A 26,191-nucleotide genomic window follows, 5' to 3' on the forward strand; every position below is an offset into this window, starting at 1 on the left:
TCACCTCCTAAAACATTGCCACTCATTGCTCAAAGTTGCAGGTCTACGTATTTCCTTCCCCAATACTTCCCCATTTTTAAGGGTAGAGAAAAAATCCGCATGACCCATGTTATAGGTGGAAAGGCCAAGAGGTAATGTGTCAATCCGATGTGCTAGAAAAGTCAGTCTAATGTTCTGTGCACAGGGCTAAACTTCAGTACTGGGACAGGTGCAGGGAAACCACCTGATCTCAGCTACATCCAGAGCTGTGGGTCTCTTTCACTGCCAGGCTAACGTCGGGAACCGCTCTCACCAATCTGCTCTCCCGGCTTCTGGGGACGGCACCTTCACTGCTGGAACAGCAATTTAAAACGTGATTATATTTGTTTCCACCATCTGCAAACTCTGGTGAGTATTTAGAACAAAGTACACCCAGGAGTTCCTGCTGCTGTTTTAAAATTCCATCCACCTATCTGAAATTATTAATATTTCTTTCAAAAATACCTTGGGTGATGGTAGACGCTCATGTAGGAGGTGGCCTCAGCCACACTAGGCTCATCTGTCGGAGAAGCTGGGCTTCTGCTCTCGGGGACCACAGGGCTCTCTGCGCAGCTTCTGCAGGGAGTCCCCCCTCTCCCCCAACCCGGCACGGCGACCCTGGTGGTGGCGGCGGTTCCTGCCCATCACCGGGTTGCCGGGCCTGAAGGCGAGTGGCTCAGACCGCGGCAGAGGCGGCGGTGCCACCACGTCCAGGTGAGGGCAGAGCGCAGAGCCCGGAGACGAGGTGCCGGGCGCAGGCGGAGCAGCGCGTGTGACCCCGGGCGTCCCCGCTCCTTCGGTGGCTTCGGGGGCGCTCACTTCCCTCCGCTTGCAACAGCCGCTACAGGGCTTATCACCCTCCCCTCCGGCCCTCGTGGGCCGCCTCTCCGCGTCCCCAGCCCAGCGACCCCCGCGTCCGGCGACGCCCCCAGTCCCCAGCACCCCGCCTGGCGACCCGCGGCCCTGGGTCCCCCGCGCTCCGCCCGGAGACCCCAGCCCCGGGTTCCCCAAGCTCCGGACCCGGCCAGCCTGGTGTCCTCCGCCCCCGCGTCTCCCGACGCCCCGCCTCGCGCCGGGAGACCCCCAGCCCGCGACCCCCGATCCCCCGCCCAGCTCCCCTAGCCCCGCGTCCCTCAACCCTCATCCCCGCGTCCCCGGTCCCGCGCCCAGATCCCTTTCCAGGGCCTACACCTCCCCTAAGGTCCTTTATATTTTCTTTTTTTATTTATTATTATTATTATTTTTTTTATTGTTGGGGATTCATTGAGGGTACAATAAGCCAGGTTACATCGATTGCAATTGTTAGGCAATGTCCCTCTTGCAATCATGTCTTGCCCCCATAAAGTGTGACACACACCAAAGTGATTAGCGTTTTAAATACCTTTAAAGGCCTACCAAAGACTCTGGACTATAAACATGCTTAGTGTAATTATTATTCTCATTCAACAGATGGGACAGGACGTTCAAAGTGCAGAAGGTTCAGGAAAATTCCCCAAACCTGCCAGCAGTTAAAAGAAGCTGAGATTGAAACCCAAGACCATCTGATTCCAAAGCTCTGGGTCCCAACCACAGGGCCTCAGGTCATGTGATACCAGCTGGGTGGGTATCAGCCTTTCTCCCCAATTTAACTATGAGTTCTCTAGGGGTGTAAATGGACGGTAGCATATAACAAAAGTTTGGGCAGACAGGTAACACTAACTGTACGTGATTGATGTAGGATACTGAGATGCTTGGGAATTTTCAACCATATAGAACAATGTTTATTTATTCATTGCATTTTCTTTATCGCAAATTAATTGGCAGAGCTCCTGCAGGAAGATAAATATACTTCAATAAATGCATATATTAGCCACTGCAATTATACACACTTTATTACTTAATCTAAAAATCACAATAGTTTCTTTTTACGTAAGCACTTTCTTCATGGAGCTATTGCTCTTGAAAGGTTTGCCAATGCATCTGGTTTATAATCATTTAAATTTATTCCAATTTAAATATGCAAATATGGTGGCTTTTTTATTTTTTGGAGAAAACAAATTGCTACAAAAACAATTTTTCTGAGAACTTAGTGTGTGAAACTATGGTTCTTTTCACAAATGTCCTTTATTTTTCCCCTGTATTGAATGAAGACAAAATATTTTAGTTCATTGAAGCAGAATGACTGGACGCAAAGCTGGCCCTTTACAACTTGCCAAAGTACAAAAATAAAACCCAACCCTGTAACACCTGGATATAGGCAGGAGAGGCTAAAATGACAGTCTGGTTGAATTTTGTGCCCTGAGTCCAACACGATATTTTCAAAGAGCCATTAAAAAAGTCTATTTAGAATGTACAAGAGAACAAAATTGACTCAAAAGAAAATGAAAAATCCAATAGTCCAGTAACTATTAAATTAATAGGGCAATGTTTTCAATGAATTGCCTCACAAAGATTTCTAGTCTCAAAAGTGTTACTGAAGCCTTTCACATTTTCAGTCGCCAGAACAGATTGCCTTTTCAAAGTAGTGTAGTAACCCACCTGGCAAGAAGACCCCTAAAGGCCCCTAACCGTTTCAGCCTGAGTCCCCATCCGTCTCAAACCCCCCTTATCAGTTTAATTCTGAGAACTGGTTACAAAGACGTTCTCTCTGAATTCCCTGGCTCCCTTGCCAAACAATAGTGAAAACTCACTCAAGCAAAGTTTCCCAGGTTCTGTAAACCCCCTGAACTTACCCTAACCCCCTAGCAGTGGCTAAACAATGGTGGAATTTCCCAAGCCAAGTTTGTCCCCATGCCAGCTGCCACAATGTAACCCCCTGACTTGCTGTAACTCTGCCCTCATGCCAACCACCACGCTGTAGCCCCCCTGAGCCAATTCTGTAACCCCTCCCCTGGGCTAACTAACTGCCACATTCTGCTTTTGTTTTGCTCGCATGACAACAAAAAAGTATAAAAGGCAACCTGCTTTTCTTTTCAGGGCTGTTTGCCTTTGGGCAGTGACCCGCCTGGCCTGCGCTGGTGTAATAAATCACCATCTGATTTATACCTAAAGTGGGGTCCAAGTCTTTCTTTCAGGTGTCATGAGTACAACAGTAGAAAGTATTGACAACTTCCCAGTCGTTAAAGTAGCATTCCCTGATTGCAATGTCAAATGAATCAGAGTGGTGATTAAGGAAAAAGGAGCTGATTAAATAGAGGAGCTGGGAAGAGAAAGGGCCTTATCCCTGAAGGGATGAGGAGATCTCCCCTGCAGCTGGAGGGTCATAGGAAGAGGGGGCACACAGGGGTCCTGACACAGGGCTGGAGGGAGGCAGATCCTCGGTGAAAGGAGGTGTTGAGAGCACCAGATGTGCACGGAGCACGGACGACAACCTTGTCTCTGATGTTACATTTGGCTCTCAGAGCCCAAGGCTGAGGACAAAGAGGCACCAAAAAACCTCAAGTCCTTCACATTTTAAAATAGCTGCTGTTGGCCGGGAGGCTGGTGCCCCCTGAAGGCTAAAGAAGTGCTCTCCCTGGCTCTGTTGCACCTGCTGTCACCCCAGGTCCTCTAACCCTGACCTTCAGGAGCTGGCGTCTTTGTCTCGTTTTTGATTGTAAAGGGACTATGTCAAAGGTGCCTGTCTTTGGGTGGGCGGGTGGGTCATGGTTTGTGACACACCTCTTGGGGGTGGGACACAATTATAAGAGCGACTTTACCTAAAAAATGAAAGCAATGTAACCTGGTTCTTTGTACCCTCAATGAATCCCCAACAACAACAACAAAGGTGCCTGTCTTTAAAACAAACATTTTTTTCCCTAGGTGTTTCTAGGTTTTTTTTATTTGTTTCAATAAATATTATTTTCTATTTAAGAATGTGTAGCTATTTTCTTAATTTAGAAATTGATTTTATGATAAATGAAGGTCAATATGTGTAAGTCAATGTCTTATCAAAGTTTAACACACCTGCAAAAATGGGAGCATAACCAATGTACTACTTGCTAAACTTTGTCAAGATAAGCACATTCCTGTAACCAGCACCAAGACCCAGAAACAGAATGTTGCTGCATCCTACAAATGGCCCATCCTTAAGGGAAAGCACTACCCTGCCTTCTCACCCCATGGGCTAGACTTGCCTGCTTTGTCCTTTTTACAAATGGAGTCACGCTGCACACATCAGTCTGTATTTTCATCCAATAAAAGTATTTCATGGGCTCAGCACCTGTGGCTCAACAGGCTAAGGCGCCAGCCACATACACCAGAGCTGGTGGGTTCGAATCCCGCCTGGGCCTGCCAAACAACAATGACGGCTGCAACCAAAAAATAGCCAGGCGTTGTGGCGGGCACCTGCAGTCCCAGCTACTTGGGAGGCAGAAGCAGGAGACACACTTGAGCCCAAGAGTAGGAGGTTGCTGTGAGCAGTGATGCCACCTCACTCTACCCAGGGTGGCAGCTTGAGGCTCTGTCTCAAAAAAAAAAAAAAAGTATTTCATGGTATAAACATACTGGTTTATGCATCTGTCCATTGCTGGGCACCTGAGAAATTAATAGTTGGACCATACAAAATAAATGGTGCTTTCATAAATGTTTTTTATATATCTTCCGAAGAACATATGTGTACATTTTCTGTGAGGTTATGAACTAGGGATGAAATTGCTACGCATAAGGTATGAATTTGTTGGGCTGTAGAAAATTCGAGCAAATGGTTCCCCAAAGTGTTTGGACCAATTGCACTCCCACCAGCACTTTCTCCACATCTGTGTCAAGACCTGCTACTGCCTGTCTCTCATGTTTGGGCCATTCCGCTGGCACTGAACTGTGGCTTTCATTTGCATCAACCTGATGGCGATGACTTGCAACAGATTCTTGTATTTGAATGTTTATTTTTAGGAATTGTCTTCTCAAGCTTTTGGACCCATTTGGTTGGAGTTGTCTGCATTTATACTATCATTTATATGTATTTTTAATATCTTTAACTACAAGCCCATTTGTCCTGTGTCTGATGTGTGTTGTATGTTTTCAATCATTTTCTCCCACTCTCTTTTGTTTTGCAGATTGATAGGAAAGAACAAATGATTAGGTTCCATTGTTTGCGTTTCTAAGGTAAAGTTCAAGTTGAAGTGAGCCCTTCACCCAGGGGTATACAGGGGGTGTACTGTTTACCCTTACACTGTGCAGGCCCCCTCCCTTCTCCCCTTTCCTTCCTTCTCCCCTCTTCTCTTGTGTGGGCGTGCAGTTGTTTCACATTAGTATTGGGTATATTGGATACTTGTATTTCCATTCTTTTTTTTTTGGCCAGGGCAGGGTTTGAACCCGCCACCTCCGGCATATGGGACCGGCGCCCTACTCCTTGAGCCACAGGCACCGCCCTGCATTTCCATTCTTAGGATACTTTGCTAAGAAGATTATGCTTCAGCTCCATCCAGGTAAATACAAACGATGTAAAGTCTCATCTTTTTTTATGACTGAACAGTATTCCATGGTATACATATACCAGTTGATGGGAACTTGGATTGTTTCCACATTTTGGTTATTGTGAATTGAGCTGCTATAAACATTCTAATGCAAATGTTTTTATGATAAAATGATTTTTTTTTCTTCTGGGTAGATATCTAGTCATGGGTTTGCAGGGTCAAGTGGAAGATCTACCCTGTTTCCCTGAAAATAAGACAGTGTCTTATATTAAGGTGTGCTCCCAAAGATGCGCTAGGTCTTATTTTCAGGGGACGTCTTATCTTTCCTGTGAGTAGGTCTTATTTTCGGAGGATGTCTTATTTTTGGGAAAACGGAGTAGTTTTAGCTCTTTGAGGAGTCTCCATACTTCTTTCCATAGAGGCTTTCTTAATTTGCAGTCCTGATGGCAGTGTGACAGTTCTTACCACATTCTTGCCAATATCTGAAGCTTTGGGACTTTGTGATATGGGCTGTTCTCAGTGGGGTTAGAGGATAATTTTTTTCATTCTTTTTCTTGCCTTTCACCTGTGTTAATATGTCTTCTGACAGCCTGATCACACATATCCGTTCTTTTCCCATTTTGCTTAGCAATTGAAGTATCAAGTTTAAGACTTTACCTAATTCAAGACCATAAACATGTCCTCCTATTTTTTCTTTTTTGAAAAACTTTCTTATTTGACCCTCCATATTTAGTGCAAAATTCCATCTTTGACTTTGCATGTGGTATGAGATAACAGTATGTTTCTCCCTCCCTGTGGATACCCAGTAGACCAAGCACCGTTTAGGGGCAAGACTGTCCTTTCCCTACTACATGGCAGTATCAATTCTATTATAAGTCAGGTGATTAAAAATGTGTGGGTTTCTTTTTTGGTTCTCCATCAGCTTTCACTGTCTATTTGTGTACACTTACACTAATATCATAGTAAAGTCTCAGTTACTACAGTTTTATAAGGATTCATTATATGCCATGTTGCACGTCATGGAGGTTTGTTTTGTTTCTTCAAATTGCCTTGGGTATTCTTAGCATTTTGCATTTCCATATAGATTTCAGACTCAACTTGCTCAATTTCTATAAGCATACAAATATTCTTGGGAAATCCTGATTGGGATTGCATTAAATCTATTCCTTGATTTAGGAAGAACGGTCGCATTTAGATTATTGAGTCTTGCAATTAACAATCATGGCCTATCTATATAACCATTTAATTTTTTTTTTTGTAGAGACACAGTCTCACTGTACCGCCCTTGGTAGAGTGCCGTGGCATCACACAGCTCACAGCAACCTAACCATTTAATTTTTCTAAAAACTTATAGTTGTTATATGCAACAGTGTTTCTCAAGCTGACTATGAAGGACAAGATTTTTGCTTTGTTTTATCTTTTAATTTCGAAATCAGTATGTCTTAAAAATTAAATAAAACATTTGTAGCAATGTCTACATTGTGATAACATTTCTACATGCCTGCACTAAAATTTTTATCTCATCATTAACCATAAAACTTCCCTTTAACATTTCATCTTTGGTATTATTATTTATAAATTCTTTCAAATAAATTATTAACTCTCGTTTCAAGCCAGTTGTTTATACAATCTGAGGTTCAAAATGAAAAAAGAAACACTTCAACAGAGTCGGTGGGTCATGCATAAAATTCCGTTAGTCCTTCAAAACATTGAGATAAGAAACTAAGAACACTTAATCAATCCCGTAGGCTGAAATGTAAATACAGACACTGGAGTGGAATTAAAAGACTAGGTACAGGAAAAGCACAAACAAGATTGGACAAAGAAGAGAAAAGCAGTGCATGTGGTTTGGGTTGCATTGCTGTGAAGATTCTGACCATCTGTGGTTAGTTTAATTGGTAGGTATTTGCCTTTGGTGCTATTTTAAAAGACATCATTTTACACATTTTGTTGTATATTTCTTTGTTTCTGATATACAAAACTCCCGATATCTGGATCCTATTTGTGATCAGTCTGGTTGAAGTGCAGGTGGAGCGTGGGCTCCACGGCTGGGCTCTCGCTGTGCTGTGCACCGCTGTGCTGTGCACCGCTGTGCACCTGCCAGCAGGACTCAGCTCCCACCCAGGCTTTTTCCCCAGGAGGCACCTGAGAACTGGGCAGGTGTCCAGAATCGTTTATTATTGGGCCACAAATCCATGTCCTGAGGGGCTGTCCAGGCTTGTGCTGGAGACAGTGTGAACAATGATCATTTGTAACTGCTGCAGTCCTGAAGCCACAGGTGCGAGTGGGTGTCCCTTCGGATAACAAGATCAGGGAGACCTCCCGAGTCACCATAGCCTGGGAATTGGACTGACTCATGTTAGGAATAAGGGAGCAGGACAGAGGGCTCTCCTGTAAAGGCTGGTTTGAAACCTCCATGAACCTGGGCACAGTGTGAGGAGGAAGTGGGGGAGCAACCTTGGTGCAGACATTAGCAGGGCCCCTTCTCCCCATGGCTGGTGTTGGACCTGGTGGCTTTTGTGTCTCTTCCTTAGCTGAAGGGTCGTGATTGGTGCACAGTGTGTACTTGTGGGCCTTTACCACCGTCACAAACATTAGATTGTGTGTCTTCAGCCCTGAGAGCAGTGCCCGCTCAGGGGAAGGCTGGGGCTGCTGTGAGGTTTGCCCCAGGAGAGGAACTAGGTACCTTGGCCTTTCCTACAGGCCACTGAGCATGGGGGCTCGGGGCCACGACACTGACAGATTTGATCTTCCTTCAGCCCTTTGAGAGGACCCACAGTGCCCTTTGGCGGGCTCCTTGAGGTCCCTGCCCATCTGTTACTATGTAACTATTATTTATGTATTTAAAAACTTTTCCACCTTGTATCTCAGGGCAATCACATTCACTGCTTTTCTTTTCTTTGTCCATTCTTGTGTGTACTTTTCTTGTAGCTAGTCTTTCCATTCCACTCCAGTGTATTTAAATTTCAGCCTACAGGATTGAGTGTTCTTAGTTTCTTATCTCCATGTTTTGAAGGACTAATAGAATTTTATGCATGACCCACCGACTCCGCTGAGGTGTTTCTTTCTGTGTTTTATTTTTGAACCTTGCATTGTATAAACAATTGGCTTAAAACAAGATTTAATAACTTATTTGAAAGAAGTTAGAAATAATATTACAAAGATGAAATGCTAAAGGGAGTACTTGCTATGAGTTCCATGGAGAATAACGTCAGCCATGAGAGTGGCAATCAAGTCTGCCTGACCAAGCCCCAGTCACAACTCTGGACCCCAGCAGCTTGGGGGAGCTTCCCTGGTTGTCAGATTTCAGGAAGGGTGTCACACAGTGCTGCCAGGAGAAGTTAGCATTGCTTATGATGCCACTGGCGGAGAACAAGTGGAAGCTAGCACCTGGATTTTTTTTTCTTTTTTATGAGACAGAGTCTTTGTTGTGCTCAGTAGAGTGCCGTGGCATCCCAGCTCACAGCAATCTCAAACTCTTGGGTTTAAACAATTCTCTTGCCTCAGCCTCCCAAGTAGCTGGGACTACAGGCACAGGCCACAACGCCCGGCTATTTTGAGAGAAGAGGTCTCGCTCTGGCTCAGGCTGGTCTCGAACTCATAAGCTCAGGCGATCCACCTGCCTCGGCCTCTGAGACTGCTGGGATTACAGGCGTGAGCCTCTGCGCCTGGCCTGGAGCTTGGATTTCTTATACACTTTGCCCCCTGAGATTTTTCCCTTGGCTTATTTTCATCTGGATCCTTTCATTATAAAAGTCATAGTCATGCTTCTGAAATCTCAATGTGATGTTCTGTGAGTCCTTCTAGAAAACTCAGAACTGAAGGTGGTCTTGGGGACTCCTAACTTGGCAATTTTTCTCAGAAGTGAACGTAATGATGGGGACACTCAGACTATGCAGAGTCCAAACTAGAGGTCCTCAAACTTTTTAAACAGGGGGCCAGTTCCCTGTCCCTCAGACCGTTGGAGGGCTGGACTATAGTTTAAAAAAAAAATATGAACAAATTTCTATGCACACTTCACGTATCTTATTTTGAAGTAAAAACCCCAAACGGGAACCAATACAATCACACTGCCTCATGGGACCCGCGGGCTGTAGTTTGAGGACCCCTGTCTGAGTGACCTTGAACGAGGCACCCCCCAATCTGTTGGTTTGTGAGGATGCTGCAGGCCCGTCCTGAACAGAAAGACGTGCTGTATTTCACATGCATGTGCCCCTACCCTGTCCTCTGCTATCGCTTTTGAAAACACAGAAACCTCAGGCAATAAAGGTAGATCTTCCTCTTAGTAGAGTTTCTATAAGTGACGACTGACCTCTGCAGTGGGACTGGCTATTTAAGTACCCAGGCCTGCACGTGCTCCCTCGCTGGCCTGCTATCCAATCGCTGCTTCATGCCTCGTGTATCAGATACGTGTTGCTGCCCAGCAAACAATTTCAAGTGTTCACATTTATTAATCGCATATGCGCTTGAAAGGAGCTCCCATTGCAAGCCAGAAGCAATCCAGGGAAAGGTCTTCTTGGTAACAGTAGAAGCAAAAGAGGACAAACTAAGAATCTTTTAAACTCTACTTTTCTTTTTTCTGGTTTAATAGAAATTTAATAGAAATAATGGCAAGTCTATGTTCAGTTCAAAGTTCCATGTGTGGGATGCCTGGCTTGACAATTGTTTGCTTATGAAAGACGTGGAGCTTTGAAATGTGTGCGTCCTCAGCTGTGCCAGCCAGCAGAGTGACCCAGCTGCTAAGAGTGTCAACCAATTATTAATGCATTATTTCATTATTTCATAATGTGTTACATGGTGTGGTGTCAGGGACTACAAAACAGCCATCTGTAGAATAAATCTAGCCTGCAGACAAGTTTTGTTTGACTTTCCAGTACTTACTGGCAAAGCGTTTACATTTTTAAAGAATCATTTGCCTACATATTGGGAGATTTCAGAGAAATGCCCAGATTTCTGTTTTATAATGAAAAATCAGAAGTCCAGTCATCTGGAACCCTTACTCCTACGTGGCAACACTGGTAAACTCTACTTTTCATAAGACCTCTAATATCACCAATATTCCATTGCCGGAGTGGGGGGATAGCAATATTTTTGTTCCTTAGGATGAAATTCAAAGTTACATAACAAAGTCACGGAGGCAAGTAGGTGTGACGCTTGAAGTCAGTAACCCAATCTATTTATCCATCCATTATGCTGTCCGTGGGAATATATAACAATATATTGCCGGGTAAGTGGATAAAATGCAGGTACCCACTGTGATAGCTTCTTCAGGTGGGAGGTGCAGGAAGACAAGTGGGTCACAGTCTCCCTGGAGTCTAGCTCAGCACTCGCCTGATATCCTGGTCTCCAGGCTTAGCAGCACCTAGATCTTTCTTTCATTGGATGTGCCAATGCCCAACAGAGCCATTGTTACGTGAACTTACAGTGTCTGCACTCACTTCCTGGTGGTAATGACTTGATATTAATATGCAAATATTTATGTGTAGTATTTAGCTTTGTGAAGGAAAAATCATATTGAGCATAAATGGAAAATGTTGGGCGGCACCTGTGGCTCAGTCGGTAAGGCTCCGGCCCCATATACCGAGGGTGGCGGGTTCAAACCCGGCCCCGGCCGAACTGCAACAAAAAAATAGCCGGGTGTTGTGGCGGGCGCCTGTAGTCCCAGCTACTTGGGAGGCTGAGGCAAGAGAATCGCCTAAGCCCAGGAATTGGAGGTTGCTGTGAGCCGTGTGACGCCACGGCACTCTACCGAGGGCCATAAAGTGAAACTCTGTCTCTACAAAAAAATAAAAAAAAAAGTAAAAAAATTAAAAAAAATGTTTATATGTCTCCACAATTCATTTTGACATCTACTAATGGTGCTTACACTAACACCTGTGATTCAATTCTAACACTCCACTGTTCATTGCAGCATTTTCATTTCAGTAACAGCTCCTTTGTCTTTTAGGGAGAAAACCAGCTCCCAATAACCGTGTTATATTTTCTTACCCGCTCAGTCTACAAAGCTCGTTACATAGATTCATAACTGCTAATTTATACGACTAATATAACCAAACCAAGTAACTAGAGTTAAATATATTTTTCTGGTTTCTTTATCTCTAATGCTTATAGTCATAGCCAAAATAATCTGTCCCAGAATGACTTTGATTATGTTTGTTTTTCAGTCTATTTATAAAGTGACAATATTTTATTTTTTTACATCGGCCACTTCATTTTTTTTTTATTTGTAGGAGGAATTGAAACAAATTTTAAGTGAGGTTTTCTTTCTTCCCCCAAACATGAATCATTCAAGTAAAACCAACTTAACTACAGAAATGTAGCAAAGTCAGGGGAAAGTAGCAGAGCAGCCCAAGAAGCAAAGGTTGGGGAGAAAGAGATGGGTGCACTCTGCATATAACATATACATAAACGCCATGGGGCCCACCTGCTCTGGACCGCCTCCCCAGAAGATAAGCACAAGGACCCTTTTCAGAGGATGTTTTCCTCCAAAACATCTGAGAATGTTTCAAATTAAAGCTTACGGTTAAAAAGGAAAAAAAGAAAACTAAACAAAAAGACCCAAACCCCAGGAACCGCCCAGCCATCACCACGTTCCTTAATCTATCATAGGAGTTTCTTTTCATTTCATAAAAAGATTAATAAAAAATATTGAAAAATTATTTTCTCATCTTATATTTATAAAGATAATAGAATTCATAAGTTTCTTAGAAAACAGACCAGAAACTGCCCTCCGTTTCCACCCTTGTTGCTGAGCAGATCGGCAGGACTACAAAGTTAAAGGATACTGGAGCTGCTGGTGGAGAAGGGGAAGCCCAGCCCAGAAGAAATAAAAAAATATGAGCAGAGGGAGGGGCCTGTGGGATGTGGTCAGGAGCAACTCCACGTGACACATGGCTGCACAGAAAAAGGGATTGTAAGGTACTAGGGAGGGCCTTAACCTCCTTGACACACAAAACCAGTTTTTTTTTTTCAAATTTTTCTTTTTTAAAATTTTATTTATTTATTTATTATTTTTTTTCTGAGAGAGAGAGAGTCTCACTATGTTTCCCTCTGTAGAGTGCTGTACTGTCACAGCTCACAGCAACCTCCAACTCTTGGGCTCAAGTGTTCTCTTGCTCAGCCTCCCAACTACCTGGGATTACATGCACCTGCCACAACACCCAGCTTGTTTTTTTTTTTTTTTTTTTGGAGACAAGGTCTTGCTCTGGCTCAGGCTGGTCTCGAGCTCTTGAGCTCAGGGCAATCCACCCACCTCGGCCTCCCAGAGTGCTGGGATCACAGGCATGAGCCACCGCGCCTGGCCACACAAAGCCGGTTTTTACAAAGATCCAAACAGTTTGGTCCCAAACTGAGGTGAACACTTCCATGTTTATTCACATGCTTTCTCTTGGGAAACAAAGTTGCCCAAATTAAATCTAATATTATTACGTGTGCTGTGTCCCCCAGGATAGAAAGACAGAAGCACTGTCAGTCCTGGTTGGCTTTTACTGGGACATACACCCGCCTTGTCGTTTTAAAATAAGGCCCTTCTGGACTAAGCCTGGGACTTTTCCGTTCTGCCCAGTCTCCTCAGCTATGGAATATGAGGGTGTAGCTCTTCATCATCATGGGCGGATGCAGAATGGCTAGGAGGCCATTCATTTTGGCAAAGACCATACTTTTTTTTTTTTTTTTATTAAATCATGGCTGTGTACATTAATGCAACTATGGGGTACAATGTGCTGGTTTTATATACAATTTGAAATACTTCCATCAAACTGGTTAATATAGCCTTTTTGATAGCTGACCCACAAATCTCTACTGTTCTCTGGCTTACATGGTGGAATCCAAGGCAAGTTTTTTTTTTTTTTTTTGAGACAGAGCCTCAAGCTGTGTCTGGGTAGAGTGCCGTAGCATCACAGCTCACAGCAACCTCCAACGCCTGGGCTCAAGCGATTCTCGTGCCTCCGCCTCCCAAGTGCTGGGACTACAGGCACCCACCACAATGCCCAGCTACTTTTTGGTTGCAGCCGTCATTGTTGTTTGGCGGGCCTGGGCTGGATTCAAACCTGCCAGCTTAAGTGTATGTGGCTGGTGCCTTAGCCGCTTGAGCCACAGGCACCGAGCCAAGTTTTTTTTTTTTTTTTTTTTTTGAGATAGTCTCACTATGTTGCCCTCGGTAGAGTACTATGGCATCACAGCTCACAGCAACCTCAAACTCTTGGGCTTAAACAATTCTCTTGCCTCAGCCTCCCTAGTAGCTGAGAGTACAGGTGCCTGCCACAATGCTATGGCTATTTTTTGTTGCACTTGTCATTGTTGTTTAGCTGGCCCAGGCCGGGCTCGAACCCACTAGCCTTGGTCCATGTGGCTGGCGCTGTAACCACTGTACTACAGGTGCCGAGCTCTATCCAAGGCAAGTTTTAAATGTGAACACAACATTGCAATGTAGTCTAGAGAAACTGTATGCTGCAATACAAATTTAGGAAGGTAGGAAAGCTAGAGTTAAGCTAAAGATTTCCTTGGGTGATGCTTTTAATGTTTACTAATGAAAAGTTTAGGAAATGGGGATTACTTTATGAATCAGGGCTCTAACTTAGATCACACTACGATTACACTGCCAACTAGCGAGATGAAAACACAACCAGGCAGGGGAAAGGAGATACTTGCCTCTTTGTATAGGCTGCTTCTCCTGCAGTAGCACTCTCCTGCTGAGACGAGCCATGTGTGGAGCCAGGGGCTGGTAAACTCTTACCCACGGGGCTCTTTTGGGATGGACTCAAGAACCCAGAACCATGGTGGAACTGCCCTTGGTGTGTCCCACACTGATACCCAGCACCACTTGCCACAATTGAGCCCATCTGGGATGTGTTGGAAAGCAGAGGACTAGGATTTGGCACAGGGCTAAGACGGGGTGACCTCTGCCTCAGCACCACAGACTGGAGGGGGCTTTTGAGAGCTGAGCTTGGCTTCTGAGGACTCAGCTCAGGAACTGCCAAGGCTGTGTTGCAGAACCAGCTCTGTAGGTGGTGGCATCTGGCCGTGGCTTTGACCAGCACTGCAGGTGGTGGCATCTGACCATGGCTTTGACCAGCACTGCAGGTGGTGGCATCTGGCCATGGCTTTGACCAGCACTGCAGGTGGGGCATCTGGCCATGGCTTTGACCAGTACTGCAGATGGGGCATCTGGCCATGGCTTTGACCACGACTGCAGGTGGGGCATCTGGCCATGGCTTTGACCAGCACTGCAGGTGGGGCATCTGGCCATGGCTTTGAGCTCTCAGACGCTTTTGTGTCTTGAGAGATGCCTCCAGAGACTGTCTGCTCCTTGGGCTCATCCCAGCAGCCTCAGGTGGCCAGCTAACCTTGAAAGAGGACTTCTTCTCCTTTCTAGACTTGAGCTTCGAAGATTCAACTCGTCTGTGGTTGGAGGAAGAATGAGAAGATGAGGAGTGCCTTGACCTGCCAGAAACAACTTACCAGAATTTCTAGAATGCCTCCTGGACCTTGGTGAAGGGGACCTTCTCTTTGGGGACTAGGAATTTGAATGACCCCAATGAGGACTTTTAGCTTGCTGGTAATTCTGCCAATTTGAGCGGTAATTTCCATGTCCTCCTTGGTTATATTGGCCCCACAGATAAAAGCCTCTGTTGTGTCCACAGAAATAACAGGGCCTTCCATAGCCTCTATTGCGGCCTCTGAAATCCCGATTCTGATATATAGTCTTGGGTGATTTCTTTCTCTGTGATGAGTTGGAGTGTACGATGTAGGTCAAGAGCTAGAACTCAGCCTGGCTTCCTTGAACGAGAGACAGATCGGCTTCGGGACAGAGACTTGGTAAATGAACGAAAACGAGATCTTGATGTGGATGTTGAGTGAGAAGAGTGAGATCTAGACTTGGATTTGTTTGTCTTAATGTCTCTGAAGAGAGGGTCACTTTTCAATTACACCTGTGTGAAAAATGATTCAACATGCACTGGATCTCAGATACTATCTCCAAAACATACTGGCAATGCCACTAGTTTCTCCAATTTATACATCAGGATACACTTCTGGGCCCACTGCAGCGATTGCAGCCACAGCCTCCCAAAGGCACAACTGGCCCGAACCTCCAAAGTGACAAAATTTTTAAAACTTATAATTCGTAAGACTCGGTATATCTGGGAGGCAGAGCAAGATGGCAGCCGAGTAACAGCTTCCTTGCATCTGGGCACCATGAGTCTGGGGAGATAGGACTCCAGGCATCTCTGGCTGGTGGGATCTGCCTATCATCACCCCTGAGAGGATACAGGGAGTCAGCGAGAGACTTCTGGACCCCAAGAGGAGGACTAAAACAGTGGAAAACCGGCAAGTGGTCGCGTGTGTTCAAAACATCTAAACCCGCCCGCAACTGTAAGTTCAGTAGCAGCGAGACTGCAAACCAGAAAGGCCTTACCTGTGAACTGTTTTGGTGTCTTTGGACTTGGCACTCAGCTGAACTGCCTTGGGGAGAGCCTGAGCGGGAGTGCAGAGAACTTTGGCCTTTTTCTAGGGCCCCAGTCTGAGCCGCTGAGCCAGACAGAGCTAATAGTGTTTGGCTCTGGGTCACAGGCAGACATTGTGAGCGATCTGCCCCGGCAAGCTCCGCCCTCAGGGTCGCAGAGCTGGAATTGGGTGGGAGCTGGTAACCCAGCGACCAGGTAGCCTCAGGGCCGGGTCTGAGCCGCCTTGCAGCCCTAACCCTCGGGGGCAGAGGGAGACCAGTTTTGACACACAGAGTAAGTGGATAGCCACTTCAGCAGTGATTCCAGCAACAAGCACTTCCCTGAGAAAGCTTCTGCTCAGTAAGTGAACAAGTTCAAGTGGGCTGAAGAGAGATTTAGGGTGTCTACCTGCTGGGGTTTGAGAAATCAGCAGCCTCCAGTCATATCAGAACTGTGATTGACATCTCATACCCCAGAAGACCACGTGTTGCCCAGACAATATTCAATAACATATACATACTGCTTTGTTTTTGGTTGTGTTTTTTTTTTTGTTTATTTTGATGTTGTGGATTGTGGTTTTGTTTTCTAAGTTCAACCTTTTCCATACAGATCCTTTTTCTTTCTCAATTTTTCTAGTTTAATTATAATTTCCCATTGCTGCCTATTTCAATAATGAAAACTTCATTTTTGTTAGTGTATCTATCACTATTATTTGGTTTTTCCAGCCAATTTTATCCCGTAAAGTTTTCTGTTTGCTTGTTTTGGTTTGATTTATAGCATTTTTGTCTTTCCTCTCTACTTGGTGGAGGTGGGGTACTGTGTCTGATCAGGTTAGCAAAGAGCTGCTGACCTCAAGGGAACCACCCAACTGGGCACCCCCAGAAGGTGGTTTTTTTTTAAGGTTGTATCAAAGTACCCTACTGTACACCTATATTGCTCTGTCTCCCTCTTTCTGTGCCTCTCTTCTTTTTGTCAATATTCCCTTTACCCACCCCCTCTCCTTTCTCTATTGTTCTTTTTTTTTCCTTATCACTCGGTCCTCCTTTCTTTCATCCCTTTTTTGCTCTTAAACCTTCTCACCCTTCTGGTCCTGTAACCCTTAGTCCACAGGCATGAGAACTTAAAGAGCAAGAGGAAGTGAAAGGAAAATTAGGGCAAGGAAACAGATAAAAGAAATCACCCATGAGGAAGAATCAGCAGAAAACTCCAGGCAACATAAAGAACCAGTCCAGAACAACCCCGCCAAGGGAACATGAGGTAGCTACTGCAGAGGATTCCACCTATACAGAAATGTTAGGAATGACAGAAAGGGAATTTAGAATACACATGTTGAAAACAACGAAAGAAATGATGGAAACAATGAAGGAAACTGCTAATAAAGTGGAAAATAACCAAAAGGAAATCCAAAAACAGAATCAAATCAGAGATGAATGATATGAAGAATATAAAAAGGATATAGCAGAGCTGAAGGAAATAAAACAGTCAATCAGGGAACTTAAAGATGCAATGGAAAGTATCAGCAACAGGTTAGACCATGCAGAAGAAAGAATTTCAGAGGTAGAAGACAAAGTTTTTGAGATAACTCAGATAGTAAAAGAGGCAGAAAAGAAGAGAGAGAAAGAAGAACTTTCACTGTCAGAATTACGGGACTTTATGAAGCGTTCCAACATACGAGTTATAGGAATTCCAGAAGGGGAAGAAGAATGCCCCAGAGGAATGGAAGCCATACTAGAGAATATTATAAAAGAAAATTTCCCAAACATCACCAAAGATTCTGACACACTGCTTTCAGAGGGCTATCGGACCCCAGGTCGCCTCAATTCTAACCAATGTGTCTTCTCCAAGACACATTGTGATGAACCTGTCCAAAGTCAAGACAAAAGAAAAGATTCTGCAAGCTGCCAGGAGTAAGCACCAGTTGACCTACAGGGGCAAATCCATCCGCAGACTTCTCTAATGAAACTTTCCAAGCAAGAAGACAATGGTCATCTACCTTTAATCTACTTAAACAGAACAATTTCCAGCCCAGAATTCTGTACCCTGCTAAGCTAAGCTTCAAAATTGATGGAGAAATCAAATCATTTACGGATATACAAACATTGAGGAAATTCGCCACAACAAGACCAGCTCTACAGGAAATACTTCAACCTGTTCTGCACACTGACCACCACAATGGATCAGCAGCAAAGTAAGAACTCAGACATTAAAGGACAGAACCTTACCTCCACACTGATACAAAAGATAAAACTAAGCAATGGACTCTCACCAAATAATATGAATAGAATACTACCACACTTATCAATTATCTCAATAAATGTTAATGGCTTGAATTCCCCACTGAAGAGACATAGATTGGTTGACTGGATTAAAAAACACAAGCCATCCATTTGCTGTCTGCAAGAAACACACCTGGCTTCAAAAGACAAATTAAAGCTCCGAGTCAAGGGTTGGAAGACAATTTTTCAGGCAAATGGAATTCAGAAGAAAAGAGGAGTTGCAATCTTATTTTCAGATACATGTGGATTTAAAGCAACTAAAGTCAAAAAAGACAAAGATGGTCACTTTATATTGGTCAAGGGAAAAATACAACAAGAAGACATTTCAATTCTAAATATCTATGCACCCAATTTAAATGCTCCCAGATTCTTGAAACAGACCTTACTCAGTCTGAGCAATATGATATCTGATAATACCATCATAACAGGGGACTTTAACACTCCTCTTACAGACCTGGACAGATCCTCTAAACAGAAATTAAACAAGGATATAAGAGACTTAAATGAGACCCTAGACCAACTGTGCTTGATAGACGCATATAGAACACTCCATCCCAAAGATAAAGAATATACATTCTTCTCATCACCCCATGGAACATTCTCCAAAATTGATCATATCCTGGGACACAAAACAAATATCAACAGAATCAAAAGAATTGAAATTTTACCTTGTATCTTCTCAGACCATAAGGCACTAAACGTAGAACTCAACTCTAACAATAATGCTCGACCCCACCCAAAGGCATGGAAATTAAACAATCTTCTGTTGAATAACAGATGGGTGAAGGAAGAAATAAAACAGGAAATCATTAACTTCCTTGAGCATAACAACAATGAAGACACAAGCTACCAAAACCTGTGGGATACTGCAAAAGCAGTTTTAAGAGGAAAATTCATCGCTTTAGATGCCTACATTTGAAAAACAGAAAGAGAGCACATCAACAATCTCACAAGGGATCTTATGGAATTGGAAAAAGAAGAACAATCTAAGCCTAAACTCAGTAGAAGAAAAGAAATATCCAAAATCAAATCAGAGATCAATGAAATTGAAAACAAAAGATTATTCAGAAAATCAATGAAACAAGGAGTTGGTTTTTTGAAAAAATAAATGAAATAGATAAACCATTGCCCAGACTAACGAGGAACAGAAAAGTAAAATCTTTAGTAACCTCAATCAGAAATGATAAAGGGGAAATAACAACTGATCCCACAGAGATACAAGAGATCATCTCTGAATACTACCAGAAACTCTATGCCCAGAAATTTGACAATGTGAAAGAAATGGATCAATATTTGGAATCACACCCTCTCCCTAGACTCAGCCAGGAAGAAATAGAGCTCCTGAACAGACCAATTTCAAGCACTGAGATCAAAGAAACAATAAAAAATTTTGCAACCAAAAAATGCCCTGGTCCAGATGGCTTCACTCCAGAATTCTATCAAACCTTCAAGGAAGAGCTTATTCTTGTACTGCAGAAATTATTCCAAGAAATTGAGGAAGAAGGAATCTTCCCCAACACATTCTATGAAGCAAACATCACCCTGATATCAAAACCAGGAAAAGACCCAAACAAAAAGGAGAATTTCAGACCAATCTCACTCATGAACATAGACGCAAAAATTCTCAACAAAATCCTAGCCAATAGATTGCAGCTTATCATCAAAAAAGTCATTCATCATGATCAAGTAGGCTTCATCCCAGGGATGCAAGGCTGGTTTAACATATGCAAGTCCATAAACGTTATCCACTATATGAACAGAGGCAAAAATAAAGATCACATGATCCTCTCAATAGATGCAGAAAAAGCATTTGATAAAGTCCAGCATCCTTTTCTAATTAGAACACTGAAGAGTATAGGCATAGGTGGCACATTTCTAAAACTGAAGCTATCTATGACAAACCCACAGCTAATATTTTACCGAATGGAGTAAAACTGAAAGCTTTTCCTCTTAGAACTGGAACCAGACAAGGTTGTCCTCTGTCACCTTTACTATTCAACGTAGTGCTGGAAGTTCTAGCCAATACAATTAGGCAAGACAAGGAAATAAAGGGAATCCAAATGGGAGCAGAGGAGGTCAAACTCTCCCTCTTTGCTGACGACATGATCTTATACTTAGAGAACCCCAAAGACTCAACCACAAGACTCCTAGAAGTCATCAAAAAATACAGTAATGTTTCAGGATATAAAATCAATGTCCACAAGTCAGTAGCCTTTGTGTACACCAATAACAGTCAAGATGAGAAGCTAATTAAGGACACAACTCCCTTCACCATAGTCTCAAAGAAAATGAAATACCTAGGAATATACCTAACGAAGGAGGTGAAGGACCTCTATAAAGAAAACTATGAAATCCTCAGAAAGGAAATAGCAGAGGATATTAACAAATGGAAGAACATACCATGCTCATGGATGGGAAGAATCAACATTGTTAAAATGTCTATACTTCTCAAAGCAATCTACCTATTCAATGCCATTCCTATCAAAATACCAACATCGTACTTTCAAGATTTGGAAAAAATGATTCTGCGTTTTGTATGGAACCGGAAAAAACCCTGTATAGCTAAGGCAGTTCTCTGTAACAAAAATAAAGCTGGGGGCATCAGCATACCAGATTTTAGTCTGTACTACAAAGCCATAGTGCTCAAGACAGCATGGTACTGGCACAAAAACAGAGACATAGACACTTGGAATCGAATTGAAAACCAAGAAATGAAACTAACTTTTTACAACCACCTAATCTTTGATAAACCAAACAAGAACATAGCTTGGGTGAAAGACTCCCTATTCAATAAATGGTGTTGGGAGAACTGGATGTCTACATGTAAAAGACTGAGACTGGACCCACACCTTTCCCCACTCACAAACATTGATTCAAGATGGATAAAGGACTTAAACTTAAGGCATGAAACAATAAAAATCCTCCAAGAAAGCATTGGAAAAACACTGGAAGATATTGGCCTGGGGAAAGACTTCATGAAGAAGACTGCCATGGCAATCGCAACAACAACAAAAATAAACAAATGGGACTTCATTAAACTGAAAAGCTTCTGTACAGCTAAGGAGACAATAACCAAAGCAAAGAGACAACCTACACAATGGGAAAGGATATTTGCATATTTTCAATCAGACAAAAGCTTGATAACTAGGATTTATAGAGAACTCAAATTAATCCACATGAAAAAAGCCAACAATCCCTTATATCAATGGGCAAGAGACATGAATAGAACTTTCTCTAAAGACGACAGATGAATGGCTAACAAACACATGAAAAAATGTTCATCATCTCTATATATTAGAGAAATGCAAATCAAAACAACCCTGAGATATCATCTAACCCCAGTGAGAATGGCCCACATCACAAAATCTCAAAACTGCAGATGCTGGCGTGGATGTGGAGAGAAGGGAACACTTTTACACTGCTGGTGGGACTGCAAACTAGTACAACCTTTCTGGAAGGAAGTATGGAGAAACCTCAAAGCACTCAAGCTAGACCTCCCATTTGATCCTACAATCCCATTACTGGGCATCTACCCAGAAGGAAAGAAATTCTTTTATCATAAGGACACTTGTACTAGACTGTTTATTGCAGCTCAATTTACAATTGCCAAAATGTGGAAACAGCCTAAATGCCCACCAACCCAGGAATGGATTAACAAGCTATGGTATATGTATACCATGGAATACTATTCAGCCATTAAAAAAAATGGAGACTTTACATCCTTCGTATTAACCTGGATGGACGTGGAAGACATTATTCTTAGTAAAGCATCACAAGAATGGAGAAGCATGAATCATATGTACTCAATTTTGATATGAGGACAATTAATGACAATTATGGTTATGGGGGGAACAGAAAGAGGGAAGGAGGGAGGTGGGTGGGGCCTTGGTGTGTGTCACACTTTATGGGGGCAAGACATGAATGCAAGAGGGACTTTACCTAACAATTGCAATCAGTGTAACCTGGCTTATTGTACCCTCAATGAATCCCCAACAATAAAAAAACAAAAAACTTATAATTCACTGTGCAGGAAAGTGGGGATGGAAACTCAAAGCTTCTCACAAGTTGATCATTCTTAAAATTAGCTAATGGTACAAGGTCATCCCTTATTCTATTCTTTTACTTCTCTATGGTTTGGAAATTTTTATTAATAGAGCATTTAATTTGTAATTGACATAAGTAATGATGGGAAAGAGAATTAAAGAGAAGCATTGAGAATTCTCGCTTTCTACAAATCAAAACTAAAAAATGGCAATAATAACAACACTCATCACAGAGCATGATGCCACTGACACCATCCCTGGGAGGACAGTCCCTGCTCTCCACACTCTGTGACCCTCCTGACCAGGAAACCTTGGCTCCACAAGCCGTATCTCTGCCTTCTCAGAGACCAGTACTGGGATGAGAGCGGTGCCTTCTTTTCCAGAACAGGGGTGAGAAACAGACTTGGCACTTGGCATATTGGAAATCAAAAGCTATCAAAGCTTCACTATTTGGTAAATTGTGTAACTGCTCAGCTCTCTCTTCCATCTCATCTCCTCCCTCACTCCACTGGCCTCCCTCAGCTTGCTCTTCCATCTCATCTCCCTCTCTCCACCGGCCTCCCTCAGCTCGCTCTTCCATGTCATCTCCTCCCCTCTCTCCACTGGCCTCCCTCAGCTCGCTCTTCCATCTCATCTCCCTCTCTCCACCCGCCTCCCTCAGCTCCCTCTTCCATCTCATCTCCTCCCTCTGTCCACTGGCCTCCGTCAGCTCGCTCTTCCATCTCATCTCCTCCCTCTGTCCACTGGCCTCCCTCAGCTTGCTCTTCCATCTCATCTCCCTCTCTCCACCGGCCTCCCTCAGCTCGCTCTTCCGTCTCATCTCCCTCTCTCCACTGGCCTCCCTCAGCTTGCCCTTCCATCTCATCTCCCTCTCTCCACTGGCCTCCCTCAGCTCTCTCTTCCATCTCATCTCCTCCCTCTCTCCACTGGCCTCCTTCAGATCTCTCTTCCATCTCATCTCCTCCCCTCTCTCCACTGGCCTCCCTCAGCTCTCTCTTCCATCTCATCTCCTCCCTCTCTCCACTGGCCTCCCTCAGCTCTCTCTTCCATCTCATCTCCTCCCCTCTCTCCACTGGCCTCCCTCAGCTCTCTCTTCCATCTCATCTCCTCCCTCTCTCCACTGGCCTCCCTCAGCTCTCTCTTCCATCTCATCTCCTCCCTCTCTCCGCTGGCCTCCCTCAGCTCGCTCTTCCATCTCATCTCCCTCCCTCCACCGGCCTCCCTCAGCTCTCTCTTCCATCTCATCTCCTCCCTCTCTCTGCTGGCCTCCCTCAGCTCTCTCTTCCATCTCATCTTCCTTCCTTTCTCCACTGGACTCCCTTAGCTCTCTCTTTCATCTCATCTCCTCCCCTCTCTCCACTGGCCTCCCTCAGCTCTCTCTTCCATCTCATCTCCTCCCCTCTCTCCTCTGGCCTCCCTTCACCTAAAGCACATCTGCCTTCTTCCTGCCTCAGACACTTTGCCTGTGCTATTCCCTGCCCTGAAAGTCTCCTTCCTTGATACCCACTCAGCACCCTTCAACTCTTCCATTGATTGTCTGTGGGCAAAAACCAGTATCCTGCCATGAATTCCCACTCACTTTATCTGAGTTGGGTTCTTGTGGTTGTTGGCAAACAACACAAATTAATTCATGATATGATCTCATGCAAGAGGCCCCTCTCTTCTTTGTCATTGATTTCTGTATTCTCAGGACAGACACTAAGTCAGTGTCAGGAATTCAAAAATGAACAAATTCATGATAAATTCAGACTTGCTGTTGAAAGATCCAAAAATCCCCAATAATGTGAGGATGCAGTAAAAATAACTGGCACTACTCCTATCTCTGTTTTTTTTTGCTTGTTTTTTTTAAATCTCATCCTAAACTCTTAAAAGTAGTTTAATTTTCCTTGAGGTTCGTGAATATATTTTTAAATGCATAATCCAGCACACTAACATAGTCTTGTTCCTTTCATAATTTACAGATTTATACCAACTACATAATTCTTTACTGGTGAATTTCCCTGAACCCTATATTCAGAGATAATTCCAGACATCTTTATTATTGTTTTATTATTATTATTTTTTATGGCTACATAAAAGTAATTTCATACATGTGGCATCTCCAAGAGAACTCATAGGTTGATGGTATGTGGTGCTATTGCAGATGTTAAATAATTTATTCATTTATTTATTTGTTTGTTTTTTAGAGACAGTCTCACTTTGTCACCCTTGGTAGAGTGCTGTGGTGTCACAGCTCATAGCAACCTCCAACTCCTGGGCTTAGGCAATTCTCCTGCCTCAGCCTCCCAAGTAGCTGGTATTACAGGCGCCCACCACAACGAACAGCTATTTTTTGTTGCAGTTTGTCTGGGGTCAGGTTTGAACCCGCCACCCTCGGTATATGGGGCCAGCGCCCTAATCACTGAACCACAGGTGCCACCCCAATAATTTTCTTTTTAAATTAGTTTTACCTTTACTAATTCTTCCATGAGATGTCTTCAGTATTTAAGAAACAAAAAGATTTTAATATCCATTCTGTAACTTATGACATATTGTTTTCTTTAATATTTGCCAAAAATAATGCTTTATTTTTAATTTAAAAAAGTGACCTAAAGACCATAAATTATAACTACTAAGGCAAAAAAAAAAAAATCACAGGAAAACATAATTGGATAAAAAACACTAAACTACTAAATTTTAATGGCAAAAAGTAATCAATGACTTTAGTTATGCCGCATGTTGAAGATGAGTCATAGGTGAAAGTGACTATCCTGTCCCTCCTGGGGACATGGTCAGTGAGGGCTCCCGAGTCACTGGACCCTGAAACAGAAACAGACACATGTCAAGAGTGAGGAAAGGGGGCAGAGGGATCACCCCAAAGACTGGTTTGAAATCCCCATGAACCTGAGCACAGGGAGGAGGAGGACTGGGGGCGAGTCCAGGCCATAATGTGGGAGTGACAAGGATATTCTGGCCCACAGCTGGTGCTCGTCTCTGTGACAGCCCTTAATCTCCCCTCAGCTCCCTGGGTGCAGAGTTTGTTTCTCAGTGGTATTTTAGTCCATTCTGAGCCCTTTCCCACCCACAGCCGTCCTGTTCTGTGTCCCCAGCCCCAGGAGCAGCTCCAGTGTCAGGAAGCTCTGGTGGGTTGAGCTCTGAGCGTTTCCCTTCCCTGCAGGAAGCAGCTGCTGTGACTTCCACCTCAGGCCAGTGAGCAGGGACCTAGGGCTCTCTGAATTTGAACTTGCTTCTGGCCTTGCTCACCCTGAGCAGATAATGGCACCCTGGTGACACCCTCAGGAGAAGGCTAGCGTGGGGAGTGCTGTGCAGACTGAGGGGTCACCTTTACCTTTCCATAAATAAATGTTGTTTAATCTATTTAACCTTTCTACCTTATTTGCAAGGTCAAACCAGCTTCATCGGTTTTTCTGTCCTTTCCTAATTCTCATTAGTATCTTTTGTTCTCCCGTTGTGCTAAAATAAATATCCTCCTCTATATCTGAAATGACATCTAACAATGGTCATTGTTCCTGAACTCATCTGATGAGTTTTGCTTCATCTTTCATGGTTTTCAGCCTTATAAGTTTCATGGTGTTTGTATGTATAACTTGTATTTCAATTCTGAGATTTTTCTCATTTTTCATTTGTTTGAAAAGTTTATTATTGCTCATCAAAATGATTTTATGATTTCCTATTTACAATGTGTGTCACATCTTTCCAGTATCCACATCATCTCAGCGTTGGTGTCTACTGATTGTCTCTTCTCATTCAAGTGGTGATTTTCCTGAACATTCGCATGATGTGTGATTATTTATATCGTGCCTTGGGCATTTTGGCTACTGTATTATGAGACTCTGGGTCTTACTCTGTCTGCCTTTGATCATGGAGCCCCCTGTGGAGTGCAGCTCTGGCCCAGGGGTGTGTCCAGCTTCCCCCTTCACAGTGGGGCCCTGAATCTCAGCGCTGTGTGCTGACCCTTCCTGGGGGCGTGGGCAGTGATTTATCCTGACTCCTTGTCTCCAAGGCAGGGGGGCTCATTGTGCCTCAGTGTCCCCCCCATC

At 43.7% G+C, this 26,191-nt stretch overlaps 1 long non-coding RNA gene and 1 pseudogene across 1 annotated transcript; one reads left to right on the plus strand and one right to left on the minus strand.

Moving 5' to 3' along the window:
- The first annotated feature begins 267 nt into the window (after positions 1-267).
- On the plus strand, positions 268-5,397 carry LOC128584954 (uncharacterized). Its single transcript, XR_008379774.1, has 3 exons — positions 268-387; positions 5,031-5,079; positions 5,276-5,397. It is a non-coding gene; the product is annotated as an uncharacterized LOC128584954 (long non-coding RNA).
- Positions 5,398-13,993: 8,596 nt separating this feature from the next.
- Positions 13,994-23,109, minus strand: LOC128584448 (thyroid hormone receptor-associated protein 3-like; annotated as a pseudogene).
- Between the last annotated feature and the right edge of the window lie 3,082 nt (positions 23,110-26,191).

The sequence above is a fragment of the Nycticebus coucang genome, chromosome 4, assembly GCF_027406575.1.
Source record: "Nycticebus coucang isolate mNycCou1 chromosome 4, mNycCou1.pri, whole genome shotgun sequence".
NCBI lineage: Eukaryota > Metazoa > Chordata > Mammalia > Primates > Lorisidae > Nycticebus > Nycticebus coucang.